Genomic DNA, 7,507 nt, shown 5'->3' on the forward strand with positions numbered 1-7,507 from the left:
TACAACTATATACATACATACATACCTACTCGTATTTGTATGAAAAATATACATTTACTCGTAATATTTTCCACATGGCAAATAAGGTCCCTAGCTTTCCCGCCATGGTTGCTTGAAATTCATCAGCGTGAATCGAATTAAAATGTGTATTCAAATGAGGATAATTTGTTGAGATGTTCATAGCAGGAAGGTAGTCAAACCGGTAGACAAGCAGGTCGCCAGACAGCAGCGTAATTGCAAAGTAGGGTGACAACTCATGCTGGTGTATAAAAATTTCATAAGTACTTATGTACATACGTTTTGTAAGAGCATGTTAACTCGTAATCAAGTCGACAAGACTGTGCACAAATATGTCAGCGGCCTTAAAGGGCTCAAACACATGGGAATATGCGAACAAATGCTCATGTATTAAACATTTTCTTATTCTTTCATAGTTTCATTTTTCATATTTTCTCGTACATTTTTAATGGGTACGTTTTGATGACCGAGATTTTTTGTTACTAAAATAAGAAAACAAAAATGAAAACAACACTTTTTATTTCTTATTTTTACAATAAATAAAAAGTTCTTAACTTTAATTTATAAATTTTTTGTTACTAAAATTAACTCTAGAGTATTTCTTTTTTTTTCTTTTTTCTAAGTATGTCGATTTTGCAGTTTTTGTAGTGTTGAATACATACCTATGTATATGTATTTATGCACATAAAATCACGTATTTGTTCTAGTCTTTGTTACCTTCCGAAACAGGGATAAAAGTCTAGTCACTAGTGAAGTAAAACGAGGCCGTTCAAGTATTAAATATAAAACATTGGCCAGACACTATCTCGTAACAGAACTAACCCAAAGTATCAGGAGCTGAAAGTATCCAAATGGCGGAATAACGCGCCAGTTGTATCCTAGACAGCTACTAGGAAGCTCTTCAAACAAGCAACCATAATAAAATTTCATGTTCATTAAAGGAACTGAAATTAAAAATAAAATAAATAATTAAAAAAAAAATTTCGTAATTGGATATTAGGTGTTAAACTAATTTCAATCTTCAGCCACTGCCTGGATTTCAATAAATTTAATTGTACTTAAAATTTATTTTTGTAAGCTTTTGTCTGACAAATTTACTAGCAGATATCTATTGTAAAACTGTACTGATTTTATTGCACTCGTGAAATAAAATTAATCCTTTAGGCCAAATACATACATATTGAAAGCAAGCGGGAGGTTAATAAAATGCAATCAATATAAGCGCATGTGCACGTGCCTGAAATATCATAGATAGTATGTGAACATGTGTATATACGCACATTGATATGTACCCTTGTGGTCAGCTGATTAAGTTAAGTGATATTTCCACCAGTTTTGGTTATTTCTCTTTTATCTTTTCAATGTTTAAAATTTGTTATAAAAGTTTAGCAAATTTAATAACCAGCACAACATAAATTCATATTTCGTTGATTTTTAATATTTTTTTTTTTTCTGACTGTGCACTTTTTCCTATGTATGCTGGACAATCACTTTTATATGGAGGCAAATGCCTAGCATCGTCAGCAAAAGAAAATTATTAAAAATCAACGCAATTTTCTAGCGTTTTAAAATTTTTCATTTTGCCCAGCAAATATTTAAAGGGGCTATACAACTGCAAATCTAAAATTTTTTTAAAAATATTTAATAGAAAGTTTAAAATATTTGGATGTAATTGTTAAAGTTTGTTGAATTTTTATAATTTTTATAAGAAGTTTTATAAAAAAATTAAAAAAAATTAAATAGACAAAAGAAAAATAACCAAAACTGGTCAAAATCTTAACTTAATCTTAATCAGCTGACTACAAGTGTATAGTTATTACACCGGTATTTGAGCAAGCTTTAAAATTCCTGCAGATTTTTTCGCTTATGGAAAAACAGGTACGCGTGTGAGTATTATGCTGCACGAACCAAAAAAAGTTCATTTAGTCCCTAAAAAGCAGCACTGACAACAGATTTTATTAAACTTTACTTTTAAAAATGCCGTTGATATGTGCACATAAATAGTTGTAGAGGCGGAAAAATGTAAGAAGATTTTGAAAAAGTGTATAGTTATTTAGTATAGTGGTTCATGGGAAAATATTTGCACCTCTTTTTCTACATACATACGTACATTCATATGTGTCACCATGATATGCCTTTAATTGCATTAAATGTCGGATTTATATTTATTGAAATAAACTCACTGAATTTTTTTCCAACTCATTCTATCGAAAAACCAAAATGACGCAATTAGAGTCATTCAATTTGTTTTACTTCAGTTTTTTACTTTTGAGTCGGAAGGACATGGATTTAATTATTTTAAATATATTCAACAAATATGCATTTACAGTCAATCAATAAAGTTCAGTAGTGCGATTCACTAACTTTTAACAATGCGAATTGTCGAGTTGTCAGCTAACAATTTTTGTTGTTTGCAGTAACGATTGTGCGATTCACTAACTGTGCTGCCGCTAATGTGCACAAATCCGTTGCCTATACCAAGGCGCTCGTGTGTTCACAATGTTGACAAGCATTTTATATGGCAGAAAAAGCGCAACACCATCCGCAAAAAAATCTAAAAAATCAACGGTAACTTTTAGCGACTTGAAACTTGCACTTTATCAGACTAAAAGTGAACGGGCTACAAAACTGTATACCCGAAAGTCTTCTAAAGGTCCTGAATAAAAAGTTCGAAATATTTATGAAAATATTTTTAAGTTTGATTTATTTTTGGGAATTTTGTGCAAGCTTTGAAACTTTTATTTATGTGGTTTCTGTTATATAGTAGACGGAACTATTAAAAATAAAATTATTGAAAATAAATAAATACACATAAGTAGCAAACAATATAATTTTGAATTTTTCTGCCATATTTTGCTCGCAGCTGTAAATAAAAAGTTTACAAAAAACATTCAACATGAAAAATATTGTTAATACTAGCGGTACCCCGGTGTGCTTCTCTACACCAAATATTGAAAAATATTGAAAAATTAATAAAAAATCCTGCTCGCCGTATTCCTTTTGCTGGAAGTGCTCCCCAACATTTTGCGATCTTCTTTGCGATAACATCATGTTCGCAAGACGCGTACGTCGGCCTATATTTGAACGACTGGATCGTGGCATTTTATTCAATAGCGAACGAAAAACTCAATGCATAGGAACGAATTCGATAAATCGTATGGTAAACGCACTTTTTTTAAAATAATCAAATGAAATTCACAATCGACAGTAAAAGAGCACTTGAAAACACTTCATTCCAAGCCAAAGAACACAATACAGCCACAATTTTCCACAATGGTTTTGTTCACTATAAATCAATGAGGAGAAATACCTGCATGGAAAATTTCCAGTGTACTCAAACTTTTCATACGAAACGCTGCAACAAATTTGTGCAAAAATATTGAAATTGACGAAATAATAAAATGAAATATGAATTAAGAACTATATTAAACACACGTATTGATTCTCCAAAGTCCAAAATAGAAAGACCAATGTACACCACCTTTTCGATAACACGATGAAATGACAGATATGTTGTGTTGTGGTGACTTTCATTCCATTGGCTCTACAAAATCCCTATTGAAAAACTTGCAGCCATGTTTATACTTGACTTAATTTATTCGAAGAAAATATAAACACAGCACACTATAGCAACAATTTTTCACTATGTTTTCGATTTTTCATGTATCTGCTGTTGTACCATATACGTGGTTCATGTGACAGACATAAACTGTCATATATCATGAACCGCTGGACCGACTTCGGGCCCACTTCACATAACCCATCTGCATGATAGTCTGAATTACCGTTTAAATTTGGTTGAATCCGGTGAAGCCGTTCCCAAGTTATAAGCTCACACCAAAAACGTGTACTTATTTTTATACATAAGATACATATGCCACGCCCCCTTTCCAAATTTGGGCAAACTCCACATAAAATATCTGCATGATGGCCCGAATAAGCTATATAAATTTCGTTGAATTCGGTGACGCCGTTCTCAAGTTATAAGCTAACTCACAAATTTTTATATATAAAATAGAGGCGCCACACCCCCTTTTCCGAATTCAAGCAAACTTCACGTAAACCATCTGCATGATAGCCCGAATATGCCGCATAAATTTGGTTGAATTCGGTGAAGCCGTTCTCAAGTTATATGATCACACCAAAAATGTTCACTTATTTTTATATTTTAGTTAGTATGGGTGGTGCCACGCCCCCTTTTCCGAATTCGAGCAAACTTCGCATAAACCATCTGCATAGATCGAATATGCCACATAAATTTGGTTGAATTCGGTGAACCCGTTCTCAAGTTATGAGGTCACACCAAAAACGTGCACTTATTTTTATATATAAGATTTAAAAAGAATCACTGTATGCGCATTTTGTACATATGTATTTATTTTCAAGACTGATTTTATTATGCTAGTGTAATGATGATTAATAAAGAAATATTTAAATTTGCACATACATATATGATATTTATACTTTTAACAAACGATGTACATACACGTATTAAAATGAAAACTTTAATTATTCAATTCCTTTAAATTCAAGGCATATTTAGTTCCTGTAAGATTGAAAAAATAGACTTATCACCCTTTAACTTCCAGTTTTCTATATTTGCTTTACGCCCTATTGGAAAATTATAACCGAAATCCATATAGACAAGTTTTAACAAACTCCTTTTTTTGCTAAAAACGTAAACGTACCTTTTACGTTTTATTAAAAACAACAATCTAAACGTCGCCAAATTAGCGGCCTTTGTTATCGTTAGCGACAACAGCCGATTTGTTAGGAAAATATTTACCGAATAGGTAAATAGTTAAAATTGTCGTTTAGCTGACTTAACAGTAACAAGAGTTGTTAAAATCTCGTAGTGAATCGCACCACAGGTACAGCGAATTTTTTACAATACCGGCAACTATGTTTTAAATATTTTATTTTTCGCCAATCTTTTATTAAAATATGGTTAATTCTACAAAAAAAAAAACGCCAAAATTCAGAGTTCCATGCCCTATGCAACATTAAAAAACATTCTGCAAATTTTCATTCACTTTTTATTTAGATTCTTTAGAAAAAAGTTGAGTTCGCAGTCTTTTAGCCCATTCAATTTTAGTAAAATAAAGTGCAAGCTAGGACTGACCATTGATTTTCAGCATTTTTTTTTTGTTTGTGGTGTCGCACTTTTTCTCCATATAAAATAATGTTCGAACATTTTTTTATATGGACAAAATGTGCGACACCTTCAACAAAAACCGTACATGTTTAAAAATAGGATTTATAGACCTTTTAAATGATGTATAACAATATATTGTTAGACTTAGATTGTTGGAAGTTACATTTGAAAAGGCCCCCATTTTTTAATTTTTTCAACTTTGACCATCGCTGATTTAAAAAATGTCTATAGAAGTTGCTAAACATGTAGTATTTATCCGAAAGAACATTTATTTTCAAATAAACTGGTACCTTATTTAATGCAATTTCGTAAAAATTGTCGAAGTTAAGCAATTTAAATAAAATTACGTCCTTGAATTTATTTGTGTGTAGGTATGTGCCTGGCGTTCATATTTTATGAGCAGTGTGACTAAAAGCTGTGACAGACGGCAAAGCTTATGCATATAATCTGGCATACATATGCGTATAATAATTTTGACCTCACAGACGGTAGTTATGCGGATAAACGAGCCGCAAGGTTGTGGGTTCAAGTCCCACGGCCAATTAAATTTTAATTTTTTTTATTTTTTTTTTCATTCTTTTTTTTTACAAGTTCTATATTTTTTTACGTTGCTTTCAGTTAGTTGTTGTTGACTTTTTATTAAAATTCAACTCTAAAAATTTAAATTAACTGATAGTAAAATAAAAAAGTGATATAAAATGAAGCAAATGAAAACAAAATAAAGTAACATTAAATATATAGATCAAATAAAATAAAAAAAATATAAAATAAATAAAAACAAAAAAAAATTTCGCAATCGCTCCAACCGAGGATCGAACCTGGCAGCTACAGGCTTGTATCCCGTAACTCTTACCACTCGGCTACTGCGGACGCGGAACACGCGCGCTTTGTTTGCTTACTTGTAGAAAAGACAACAGCTGACCAGTGTGTTGTCAAGGAAAACTGCCCGGATCCGAGTTAATTCACAAAAGTTTCGTGCATTTGTTCGGCTGCTTATGCGCATATTAAAGAGGAAAATGCATGAGTCAAAGCAAATAAAGGCTGGTTATGCAAATAATCGAGCCCGTTTGTCTACCGTATAAGGAGTTTAACAATATTTACTCAAAATTTATATATACAATGATTCCTAAGCAACATTTTATTTATTTTTTTATGTAGTGTTAGGAAAATGGGCGTGGCACCGCTCGCTTATATGATATATCGTCCCGTTTCTGCCTTAACCTCGTATCTGCAATAGAGGTATTTTAGAGAGTGTAAGAAAAAGTGCTTAATTTCTTCCCCTAGGACACAATAAACGCATTTTTTACTTAATATTTCTGGTTCCACTAACAGTAGTGAGCGCACTCATTAAGTCTTGGTTCTATTTTCAAATAGTGTGACGCTTAAACAGCTGTAAATAGTAATATTAGTTTTCCCAAAAATTGTAGATATTTACGTGGGTAAGGCAGAAACGGGACGATATGCGTATCTCAAAAACTACTTGACCGAACTCGGATAAATTTTATATAGACATTTTGTTTATCCTCCTTAAGCACCGTCTTAAAACGTTTTGAGATCGGACAAAAATTACCTAACGGTAATTTCCAAAAAACCCAAAGCTCGATATATTTTAGGAGTAGTAGGTTTTTTCCGATTTCAATAATAAGCTAAGCAAAATGTGTGTATCAAATTTGGTCGAGATCCGTCGAGTAGTTTTTGAGATACGCATATATCATATAAGTGGGCGGTGACACGCCCATTTTCCTAAAATTTTATGAAGAATAAATTTTTTTGCTTTTGCATTTAAATCGTATCTAGCTGGTACCATTGATTTTAAATCCGTCATCATCTAAATCCATCGAATAATTTTATTACCAAAAAATTTAAAAATTGGGATAACAAAACCGAAACAGTAACTTCAGTTACCGGTTAACACTCAAACTCTTTTCTGGTAATTTGGTGACCGAAAGCGACTTCAAGCTCAATTTTCCTCTCTGCCCAGAGAATAAACTTCAAAGTTATTTTAAAAAATTTTAATGGATTATATTTTTACTATTTTCATTTAACAGAAAGGCTTACTAAACACATTAATTGCCCTTTGGGTCATTATGTGACCCGTATGAAAAAAAACTACTTATTGACAATCACATGTTGATTAAAATTCCATAAAGCTAAATTATTGTTTAAATATTGAAGTCACTTACGGTTTATTTAAAGCTAAAATATGTGTGTTTTGTTAAAAAATTTATTCACCTAGTGAAACGAAAAGTGAAACACCCTATAGAAAAGTGAAACAAATTTCGTAGCATAATGGCGCATTTACATGGTATGAAGCCATATGAACTGTTGATACGC

At 31.9% G+C, this 7,507-nt stretch overlaps 1 protein-coding gene across 1 annotated transcript in view; it reads right to left on the minus strand.

The window, feature by feature from the left end:
- The window catches only part of LOC118740561, a 613,337-nt gene that overhangs the window by 422,907 nt on the left and 182,923 nt on the right, over positions 1-7,507 (minus strand). The gene's annotated exons all lie outside the window — the stretch shown is intronic.

Source organism: Rhagoletis pomonella, unplaced genomic scaffold (assembly GCF_013731165.1).
Source record: "Rhagoletis pomonella isolate Grant_MI unplaced genomic scaffold, Rhpom_1.0 Rhpom_scaffold_00006, whole genome shotgun sequence".
Lineage (NCBI taxonomy): Eukaryota > Metazoa > Arthropoda > Insecta > Diptera > Tephritidae > Rhagoletis > Rhagoletis pomonella.